Source organism: Ischnura elegans, chromosome 8 (genome assembly GCF_921293095.1).
Source record: "Ischnura elegans chromosome 8, ioIscEleg1.1, whole genome shotgun sequence".
Classification (NCBI taxonomy): Eukaryota; Metazoa; Arthropoda; class Insecta; order Odonata; family Coenagrionidae; genus Ischnura; species Ischnura elegans.
The window spans coordinates 19,969,466-19,980,204 of NC_060253.1; positions in this window are offsets into that span (position 1 = coordinate 19,969,466).

Consider the following 10,739-nt stretch of genomic DNA (forward strand, 5'->3'; position numbering starts at 1 on the left):
CTCAATGTTATTGTACATCCACTTCAAGATGGCTTTCTTCTTAACAATCACTTAATTATTTTTTATCACCATAGCATCAAATCAGCAAAAAAATCAAAACAAAAACAAGCATGCTCACAGACAAATAAAACAAACAGCAAATGAACTCAAAAACAGAAAACAAACTAAGCATATACAAAAGTGATTCCGGTCATAACGACACATGCATCAAAGTAACAGTGAAAAAATTGTGTAAAAATAAAAATAATTGCTTCAACCTAAATGCATGATTTTTATGATTGTTTGTTAGATGCGTACTCTTGACCCTCATTCCCTCTGTAGATAGAAAGAAATTGACTTTTTTCCTCAATCTTAGTAGAAGAATGACTCACACGGTGTCAATATGGATTCCCTTATGAGAAGATTCCTTTTAATGGAAAATATATCATGAAAATGTACATTGTTGAGCTGCAGGAGTTGGCATTGTGTTGTAAGTGAATGCGCACTAAAATCTCAATTTGGGGACATAGTGCAATGTCAACGAGGGGAGATGGTTTACAAAATTGTAAACTCTGAATTTTCTCACCGCTGACACAGCTGAGGTTGTCGTCGGGTTTAAATCCTGTCTTGCATGTGCAGTGTCCCGACCCATCTGTGGAGGAACAGTGTGTGTTTCCGCTGCAGGCACTTTCATCTGCGCACGCATCTCCGACTTTGGACTCAGGATGTGTTAGAACGTAGAAAATGGCATTTCCGATTAAAATCGATTGCATGAATGATTTGATGACGGTCGGGAAAATAGTTTTGTTAGGATCATGTTTGTTCACAGGGTAATTAGGTTACAAGAGTGATGCTATAAAGTTTTCTGTCATGAAATCTTGGCGGATAAGAAGAATAGAATGGGGTTTAAATCCGTTTCATATTTTTCCTTGTCTCAAAACATGTAATTTGCCTACAAAATCAATCGATTGAGTTCATTTAATAAATCCATTGGTATGTAAGAGATAAAATGCTAAACATGAGAAAATCCCTAATTTATAGAAGTATAAGTTATATTATATTCCAGGAAGTCAGAGTCTGCGAATGTGGTGAAAAGGATGAGCTCCTTTCGATTAAAAACTCTTTATGGTAAGATTTTCAATATGATATACGCATACCAGATCGTTCCGATGAGATGCGTGATTATGAAAAGTAACATACCTGGATTGATCGTTGTGTTACCATCTTCATCACCAAATCCTGCTGAGGAGATGCATTTCCCTACTCCAGTTGAGTTGGTGCATTCAGAATTCTGGATCTCTTGGCACCCAACCCCGTTTTTGCATGTACTGCCCACGACTTCCGCTCCTAAATGAAAAGTAATGTTTTGGTTAAAATTAAATTTATTTTCCTTTCTCCACAGAATTCATTTGTCAATGTACACTGGTAATGTAATGAATCTGATTCGTAAAATTTTTAACAGTTTGTACCTTTAAAATTATTACAAAATATTTCACGTTAATTTATTTAAGTATACCGGGACTAGCCACGGTGATAACTTTTTACGGAGTCACCCGCAATGCACAAATAGTGCGAAAAATCCACAGAGGAAAAATCATTCACCTTGACTGCACTTGACCTTGACCACTTTTCGCACTATTTGTGCATTGCGGGTGACTCCGTAAAAAGTTATCACCGTGGCTAGTCCCGGTATACTTAAATAAGTCCAGAGCGAACACCTCTAGTGTTCAAAGTTCGGGCTTTGCTCTCCGGCTGTGGCGCCATGCGCACGACCTGGACTGCTAGTCGCATCATATGCTCAGCAGTCCATACCACCTTGTCCGGTATAGTCCACAAATTTCCACAGGGGAGAATGACGCCTCGGTAGCTGAGCTGAACGGACGTGTGTCTTATCTCCGGGTTTCTGCCGAAGGACGAAAAATCCCCGGGCTGGGACGGCCCGAGTCCGTGGCTTCGCCTTTCGCCTCGCCGGCTTCGGCCGCCGTCCGCCCGTCGCGGGCCAGTTTTCCAACGGACTTGTGAAATTTTAACATGGACATGTGAACCATCGTGAGCTGTTGAAACAAAGCAGTGACATTTAAGGTGACGACGGATTCTTCTCTCTTGGTGATATCTAGTTTCGTTTCTTTTTGTTCGAGTGAACTTTTTGTTCTTCCGTGCGCGAGCGGAGCCGCGCTACGTGCCTGCCTGGGCACCGTTTGTGCCAGGCAGGAGAGTTTTTTTTTCTTTGTTTCTACGTTTTATCAAGTACTATTATTATTTTTTTGCCCCCAAGCTCTGTACGATGGCCGTACAGAGGCTTAATACAATGCTAATTGCGACGGACGAATCTTTCAGAATTCCGACGCCGCTAGAGGTCCACCTGTTTGTCAGGGAAACTTTGGGCCTCGCGCGTGAGGAAGTGTACGGGATTCAAATAGGGTACAACAGAAGAAACATATATTTGAAACTGACGAGTGCTGAGACATTAAAGAAGACTTTAGACGAAAAAACAAGAAAGCTGCCCTTCCCTTCGAAGGAAAACCAACTGACAACAGCACTTATTGACATGGCTGACGAGACGCCGACAACGGTAAAGGTCATGTGCCTCCCCTTCGAGGTCACGAAGGAGATGGTGGAGGTCGAACTGAAACGGTTTGGCAAAGTGATCGACATTTGGTAGGTGCATTGGCAGGGGTCAACGGACTTCTATCTTGGCTCGTATGCAGGCTCTTTCTACGCGAAAATCGCGATTGAAAGAAACATCCCGTCATACCTGTTCATCGGGGGGCACCGTGCTTTGGTGACCTATGATGGACAACGGAAAACATGTGCCAGGTGCCATCAGGAGGGGCACATGAGAAGAAATTGCCCGCGTAACGACGTCGGAAGGAGATTAGCCGACGTCACAGCCATTCCAGCTAGACAAACGCCCGAAGACGACGAAGATACGATGGCTGACATCGCGAGGGACCTCGCCGCGATGGAGGGTGACCCGTCATCCATGGCAGCCGAATCATCGAAGCGGCCTCCTTCCCCATCAAACGGCGCCCCCGCCGAGGAATTGGTGAAAAAAAAGAGAGTCGAATCGTCCAGCAGTGAGGCGTTTTTGCCATCCCCACCCTTGCCAGCTGAAGCAGCTCCCCAGCACTCATCCGCAGGTGCCGGGGGTGAGTCCTCCACCCCGCCCACTGCCCCCCCTCTGCTTGAGCACTTAACCGCCCACGACGAGAAGGAGTCTCTTTCCCCTCTCTTCCTTGCTGATGAGCAGCAGAGCGTGACGACCGCCTTTGAGTTGCTAAAGGAGGAGGGGGCTGTGGGGAGAGTTCACTCGCCTCCCCTCTCGCCCCGCACAGCTGATTTCTTGGAGGGCGGAATCGCCGTGAGCGGCGACCCCTCCCCTCCCCCCTCTCCCCGCCTTTCTTCCCCGCCTTCCTCACCCTCTCCGTCACACATCAGTGACACGCCAGTTTTTGACACCCTGTCGCAGACTCCCCGCTCCCCTTCCCGATCACTCTCTCCCAGGACCGAGAGAGACGACACCTTAGACGATACCAACCCTAAGGAGCAGAGGTCGGTGCAGCGTCGCAGCCGCTCCCGGAATGGCAGCGCCAAGAGACAATCAAAGGAGAAGAAGGAAAGGAAAAAAAACAACAATGAAAAAAACAAGGTACTTAGCGGGTTTTTCCCCATTGGTTTCAAAATGTTAGTTTTTTGCTTAAATATTGCGGGGGTGTCTAACCCCCTGAAACTTAACGTAATTTATAATTTATTCCAAAATTTAAATGCAGATGTCGTTTGTCTGCAAGAGGTCATGGAGGGAGTCAGTTGGCCGGACTCTTTCTACAAATCTTTTTTAAATTGTGAAGGTCCTGAGCGTGGCACTGCCTTTTTGGTAAAAAAAAATTTAAAAGCTTATAATTTCAGATGTCATCCGTCAGGTAGGATATGTTCCATAGGTGTCGAGGGCGTACACGTGGTCAACGTGTATGCTCCTTCTTATGTTGCTCGGAGGGCGGAACGTGACGAATTTCTTACTGACACGCTGCTCCCGTATTTGCATGTTTTTACTGGTAAAGCCATCTTAGTCGGGGATTTTAACTGTACATACCGTCAGGAGGACCGAGAGTCTTCAACTGCTCGTGTCCCGGAACCACCGAGTCGTACTTTTAAATTTCTAATTGAATCAGCATGTCTCACAGACGTGTTTCTTACTTCCTGCGCCACCGCTTCGGTGCCTTTTACGCGCATCGGGAGAACCTCTCGCTCGCGGATTGATTTTATTTATATATCCCAAGCCCTAAAATCCTTCCCCCGGTCCCAGAGTGTGGTGCCGGTGTCCGTCTCGGATCACTGTGCACTCCTCTTAGACCTTACCCTCCCCTCCCCCCTCCCGTCACCCCCAACTCCCTCACACTCAACCATGTGGCGAATGGATACGAGGATAATGAAAGATAAGGAATATGTTCAACTTATCCGGGCGAGGGTTTGTCAGCTGGCTGCTTCCCTCCGCCCGGGTGGGGATATTGTAAGATGGTGGGAGAAAGCCTTTAAACCAAAGCTAAGGTCCTTTTTAAAAAAGCTCACAAAAAATTGGCGTAAAGAGAAAGACGCCACTATTATGTTTTTCCGGCAAGCGCTGGGGGAGTTGGTCTCCTCCAGTGAGCGGCCAGAAAATTTTTATGATATCGCAAGAGATCTGAAAGAAACAATTTTATCTCATGAGCTACGCCGACACTCCCCAAGCAGGTGGGAGAGGGAAGTCGACCCTGAAGGTTGGGGTCCGCTGACCCTAGCCGAGCTACGGCGGATCATAAATTTTAATAACAGAAAACCTATGGGAAATAATACGTCCGACCTCTTAATAGAGGCCGAACGCCATTTTAGGGGGGTATATGACAGATACCCTCCCTGGGATGCCACCACCTGCCCCCAACTCCCTTCCATGCCCTCCCTCCCTGATGAGAAAATCCGCGAGCTGGAGTCCGCGATCCGAAGGGAAGAGGTGGAATTGGCTCTCTGCTCCCTCCCTGAGGGTAAGGCGCCCGGCACGGATGGGATCCCTTATGAGTTGTATGCCGCATGCTGTGATATTTTAAGTCCGGTTTTTACGCGCATTTTCAATGAATTTTACTTGTTCGGCGGCGAGCTGGCTCCAAGTCAGCGGACCGCAGTGATATCACTACTACCAAAGAGAAATCGGCCCAGGTCGTGTGACGATCTTCGGCCGATCGCGCTTTTAAATTCAGACTATAAAATTTTTACTCGTGTTTTAAAGTTTAGATTCTCGGCCGTAGCCGATTTGATTTTAGACGAATCACAGTATGCGGTGTCGAAAGATCGTAGCATTCTGGATGCTACAGTCTTACTCAGAGATTTGTTTTTAGCTCCGTCACCGGGAGATGAATTTTACGCGATTTTAGCCGTAGATTTTACTAAGGCGTTTGACTTCGTCCGCCTTGAATTCATTTTACATGTTTTAAAAAAGATGGCCTTTCCTACTAATTTTACTAACTGTATTTTTAATCTTTACAACGGTGCCACTGCCTGTCTTCGGGTCGAGGGTAAAACCTCTCCCCCTTTTTTTATTAAGAATTCCGTCCGTCAGGGGTGCCCCATGTCCATGGCGCTTTTTGCCGTCGCCATGGACATGGGGCCCGGTGATCCGGACCCTTCGGTTGGCGGGGATAGGTGTCGAGAGATTTGGTGTGCGGTACACAGGGATAGTGTACGCTGATGACGTTACCCTCTTCGTAAACAACAATGAACAGCTTGAGACGGCGCGAGAGGTAATTGAGGTGTACCGGGTGGCGGGGTTTGAGACAAACAATAAGAAAGGCAAGGTTCTTATTTTACAAGGCACCCCGTCACCTGATCCCTTGTGGAATGTCTCTGAGAAAGGCATAAAGATTTTAGGCCTGTGGTGGGAGACACCAATCCCCGCGATGATTGCCAGAAATTGGCAAATCGTCATAAAATTTATTAAATGGGGCATTGCTAGTTACCGTTTAACATCAATACCCCTGATGGCTCGGGTACGTGTAATTAACACGTTTTTATGCCCGAAGATATGGTATGTGGCGCATACCCTGCCTATGACTAATAAAGTGCATGCGGAAATTATTAAAAGTACTAATGGCATGATTTGGCATGGCCAAACTAAAAAAGTTAAGCGGGAGCAGTTATATCGTGATAGGGACAGGGATGGGTTGGGATTGGTTAACGCCAGATTAAAGGCGGACGTGTGCTTCACAAAATTGTCGGTAAGAATTCTAGGACATGGTACTCCGGGGAGGCGCGCGTTGCTGAAAGAGGCGTGGGCGTTCAGCAGCGCCGCCGCTCCGGAACTAAAAACATCGATCTCGGCCGTGAGATCGCTCGTCGCGCTCCTAAAGCCCGGCGAGGTTTTTGGCGTGAAAACATTATACACGCGCGCGTTAATGGGAGGGGGTGGGGTTGTTGCGCCCTCCGCTAGTAATATGTGGAGGAATTGGGCGTCATGCGTCGTGGATGAGCGGGAGGCGAGCCTAATGTACATTTTGATTGCTGGCCTTCTTCCCACTGGGGAGTCGAAGCATCGGATGGGCCTCGCTCTCTCGCCCCTCTGCGGCGTGTGTGGCCGCGTGGACGGACTTGCTCATCATGTGCTCGGCTGTGGGGATAGTCCGAGTGCATGGAGGGCAATCCTCGACATCTATCTCCACCTTGACGTCTATGGCGGCAGTGCCACGGTCAGCGACGAGAAATTGCTGACATTAAACTTTAAACTATTCCCAGATTTCAAAAATAAAACCCTTTCGGCTCTAATATCAAAATTTGTCTATGCCCAATATTTCAAAAAACCAATGGGGAGGTCGCTGCTGAGTACCGCTCACATAAGCGCAATTAAGGGCGTACCTGAGGCCCTAAAAACATTCATGTATGCAGTAATAAAAGACTACTTGTCGACGTAAACTAAAAAGAAAAAGAATGAAAGAAGTGAACTGATTTGTGAAGTGATTTTTTTATTTTTATTTTTTTTTAATTTTTTTTATCACTTGAAGTAAAAAGTGATTTGTTTTTGATTTTTTTTTTTTTGGACTTTGGACAAGGAAAAAAAAAGTTGTTTTTTTTTTGTTTTTTTTTCTTCTTCTATGTATTTTGACAAAAAGGAAAATAAACATGTGAAAGGCTTAACTGGCTAAAGCACTCGGCCGGAAATCGAGGAATCCGGGTTCGAATCCCGGTCAAGGTGAATGATTTTTCCTCTGTGGATTTTTCGCACCATTTCACGTTAAATAAACTGCGAAGTGAACTGTACTGCTTGTTTGCTTGGGCGGAAGTATGTTCATTAATTTTAGCTCAACCCCGAAACGTTAACATGACGTATCGTTCTCGGATATTGCTTTTATATAACTATAGAAATGTAAAAATCCTCTGCCTATACAATTATTCAGGGGATTTAGAGATAACTGCAAAATAAAAAACTATAAGTATCACTGTCACAGAGTTTGTAAGAATTATGCTTCCTACTATCTTTTCGACCTACCGGAAGTTCGAACTTTCACAGCAGCAATTGGCGTCCCTTGGCTGAGGTATGGAGACAACGCCAGGATGCCAAAGAATATCCCCCTCATAAGCACCTCCATTTCTTCTCTTCTGCGAATTTCTGGTGGGAAAAAATGGCTTAAAACGTTACATTCCAATGAAATCAATTGAATTAGTAAGCTTAAGTTTTGATATGGAGAAACACTGTCGTGATAGATGGTTAACTTTTTGATGCTGGAATATTATGGGAAAGCAGCTATGATATTTTAATAGAGGAAGTACGTAAAAAAACATGAAATGACTAGCAGATGATAGAGCGAAGTGGAGATAATATTGTCTGTCCCTTCCTTTCCTATCCTTCCCCTGGAGGTGTCGTCGGGCTCCCATTGCGGCGATGCCTCCATTCCTTTTTCCTTCCTCTGTCCTCCCCCTCTCGAGAGGCGCGGGCGTTTAAGTCTAAGACTTGGTTCCCGGTCCTCGAGAGCGTATCCGGTTAATGTCGCTCTCGTGGGGACGACCGACGGTCGGTCGCGCTAATGAGGGTTCAACCTCGACTTCGAGCCTAATCCGACCCTTTTCGGGGACCCGAGCTCAAGAGGGATGGACCCAAAACACCGGGAGGGCCCCCACCCATATGGGCCACGTGTAGTACATTATCATTTTACAATTCTTTTAGTGCTATCTACAATTTATTGGCTTTATCGTCTTCTTGATCACACCAGGAATACGGGCGTTTTTTGATGGTCTTCCTACGATGATTTTTAAAAATTTTATCCAATCTGCGATAAAAGTCCCCTTCTGACTTGGCAACGCTGCATCCATCAACTTTGGGGTGGGGTAGGAAAGGCCTCTCGCTCCACGCTGAACAATGGCATTCTTAATTCATGCAAAGGAAAAACTTGCCCACTGCTCATGCAGGCATGATGAGAGTGCATAAGAGAAGAGGTGACTTCTCGTGATCACGTCATAGTGCGTTGGTAAACGTAACATCTACATAATACCCTGCGAGCCATTTCTAGGGTGTTTGGCAGGGGGTGATCAATAACCAGCATGCATTTGGACTCCAACATACAACAAATAATACTACTATATGCTGTTAGAAATAAAAATAAAATTAAAAAACATGCATTAAGTTTTACATAGGTTAGTTGGCTACACCACAAGTCATGCAATCTATTTATGAGTTCTATCGCTGCTGTTATAATCTCTTATCGATCCTGGAAAAAAATGACATTCTGAATCTGTCTGTTCTACAATCTATCTTTCTTATTTTATTTATATGATCTGATCTTCCGTAGTATGTTGGCGACCGTATGATATGGTTAACTTCGTCAGAAAAGACACTGCTTTTGAATTTGTCTAAAAGGTTTAGCCTATTTTCCAATCATGAGGGTCCCGAACACTGGCAGCGTATTCCAAATGTGGTCTAACGAGGGAAAAGTAGCTAATTTCTCTCACTTTGTCGTCGCACTTTCCTAATATTCTTTTAACAAAACCCATTTTACGATAAGCTTGACCGGTTATTTCTCAAATATGTTTATTCCACGATAGATCATTAATGAGTCTTACTCCTAGATATTTCGGGGATTCAACAGTCTCTACTTGGCTACCCCGAATTACATAGCTACGTTGTAGGAAGTTATTCTTCTTCCAGAAATTCATTACGACGCATTTTTTTCAAATTTAATTCTAACTGCCAAGCATCGCACCACGCTTGGATAGCAGCAAGGTCATTCGTTAGTTCATCTATATCTCTGCTTGAACGGATGATTTGTTTCACGTCGTCTGAGGATACATTTCCTCCAATTTACTAATAAAATTATGCATATACTTCGATCTACGCTCCCGTAAAGAATGAGTAACCCTGTTAAGCCTTGAGATTTTGTAGCTATTGGCAGCGATGAAGCACGGAGGAATTGCACTTCCTTGAATGAAAAACAAAAGCATTCCATAGAACCTTCACCCTCATACGACGAAAAATGAACAGAATAACACTTTCTAAGGAGTGCTAATATTACTCTAATGAGAGAAAAACCAGGAGTAGTAAAAAACACAAATTAATGGGAAAAGGAATTAAAAAACATTGATTCATCATCAGCGCTGGATTGGCCATAGCTTTGTGGAATTCAGTATTTTTTCCAATCTACATCTACATTTGCATAATACCCTGCGAGCCTCCTCTAGGGTGTTTGGCAGGGGGTGATCAATCACCAGCATGCAGCATGCATTTGGACTCCCACATGCACACCACACCGTCCAAAAAACGTCCCGTATAATAACAAACTAAACTACTATATGCTGTTAGAAATAGAATATAGAATAGAATTTCAGAAACATGCATTAAGTTTTACATAGGTTAGTAGGCTACACTCCAAGTCATGCAATCTATTTACGAGTTCTATTGCTGCCGTTATAATCTCTTATTGATCGTGGAAAAAATGACATTCGGAATCTGTCTGTTCTACAATCTATCTCTCTTATTTTATTTATATAATCTGATCTTCCGTAGTATGTTGGCGTCCGTAAAGGCCGTTTTACACGGTACACGGAATTGCGCAGGTTAGAGCTGCATTAATTTCTAAAATGGCGTGGAATTGCGCGAATGCATGAACGAAATTAGAACATGGGCTATTTTGCCGTCTCGCGTCCACGCATTCTCGCATGTGTTCTAGCAATTCACCGCTTTTCACGACGCAATTTTGATTGCGCCTTCGCACGTACGTCAGATTGCGCAATTCCGTGTACCGTGTAACCTCATTGGAGACTGCACCGTCTAATACTACTCTTTGGACGCGGTCGCTCAAAAATTCTTTAATCCAGGAAATGACATCTTCGTCTAGACCATAAGATTTCAGTTTTATTATGAACTTTCCTTGGGGTACTTTATCAAACTACCTTTTTGAAATCAAGAAAAATCGCGTCTACTGGAATGTTGTCTTCCCCGGAGACTAAAATATCGTGGGCGAAAAGCGCTAACTGAGTTTCGCACGATCTGCTTTTCCTGAATCCATGTTGAGTTCCCATTAATAAGTTTTGCGCGTCTAGGTGTTTCATTACCGAGCTGACTACGATGTGTTCAAGGACTTTGCAAGAGATGGACGTTAAAGATATCGGCCTGTAATTAGATGGCTGTTCCTTGTCTCCACTTTTAAATATTGGCGTTACATTAGCGATTTTCCAGTCATTAGGTACTTCGTGTTGCTTGATGGATTTACTGAATATTAACTGCAAGTAGGGGGCAAGTTCTGAGGCTA